This window comes from Ambystoma mexicanum, chromosome 1q (assembly GCF_040938575.1).
Source record: "Ambystoma mexicanum isolate Mex_15411 chromosome 1q, UKY_AmexF1_1, whole genome shotgun sequence".
Taxonomy (NCBI): Eukaryota; Metazoa; Chordata; class Amphibia; order Caudata; family Ambystomatidae; genus Ambystoma; species Ambystoma mexicanum.
Window position 1 is genome coordinate 571,491,731 of NC_090922.1, and position 1,157 is coordinate 571,492,887.

Below are 1,157 nucleotides of genomic sequence, written 5' to 3' on the forward strand. Positions count from 1 at the left end.
CTGAGTGGGGCATTTTGAGTGTGAATTGGGACATGTTGGACTGGGGTATCTGCTTATGAGTGGGAGCATGAAGGATCATTAACAGCGGAGCAGCCGGAGGGAGAGCCGCATGCCCAACCTAGGTTGCACCCCAGACGTGCACACCCACAGCCCGGGGCACCTCTTGCAGAGCAGTCCGGGGTGCGTGGGCAACCAGGTGCCGGGGAGCGGGGCTTCTTTTCCACTATAAGGGGTTCCGCAACCCAGCAGATGGGATGGGGATGCCTGGCAGGGTTGGGTTAACCTGCTGGGGATTTCCCCAACCACGCACCGGAAAGGGAGCCCTGCGCAGCCCCCTCTCCTCACCGAGCCGGCTGTGGGTGTGTACTCCTCTCTCTGACCCACCAGCGGGTGGGCACTGGTGGGCGCACCCTGGCCAGCAGGGAAGCTCTGAGTGAATGCAGCCGGGAGCCAAGGGACACCTGACTGCTCTCGAGGGGCGCCTCCCCAGGTTTCCTGTGCTAAGCGAGTGGATTATTTTTTAAACCACAGTGGTCTCGGCCGAGCTAGACAGGAGACAGGGCGCTGGGCTGTGTCGCCACAGGCGGCGCTGCCTCCCCCTGGCCTATCCTGCACTGGCATGGTAAGGCTGACGTCTGAAACAAAAAAAAGTTGCCTGTGACTCCTTACGGTGGATCACTCGGTTCGTGCATCGATGAAGAACGCAGCTAGCTGCGATAATTAGTGTGCATTGCATCAACACTTCAAACGCACCATGCGGCCCCGGGTTCCACCCGGGGCTACGCCTGTCTGAGGGTTGCTTGTACATCAATTGTCCCAGGGTTCCCTCCCAGCGGTGTGGCTGGGGCTGTCGCAGGGACCCCGTTCCCTTCATCCCCGTAAGGTCAGACCCTGATCAGCACAGTCGCATGATCGCTGGATCTGGCGCGCAGTCTCATTGCTGGCGCGTCCCGGCCTCCCTAGTTTCCCTGCCTCATGCAGGTTTCCGCGAGGGCCCGGTGGCCGGCGCTCCCCAGATGTGGTGGCAGCGGGCCTTAAAGAAGCCTGGCGCACATTCACCCTACCCCCGGGCACCAGGCCCTGCTGTGTGTGGCTGTCTGTGGTGTCCCGCGGCTGCCGGGGCAGGAGCGCGGGCCTTGCGACCATATGGTCTTGGG

General features: G+C 62.2%; 1 pseudogene; it reads left to right on the forward strand.

Moving 5' to 3' along the window:
- The first annotated feature begins 659 nt into the window (after positions 1–659).
- LOC138565050 (5.8S ribosomal RNA) lies at positions 660–799 on the forward strand (annotated as a pseudogene).
- Positions 800–1,157: the final 358 nt, after the last annotated feature.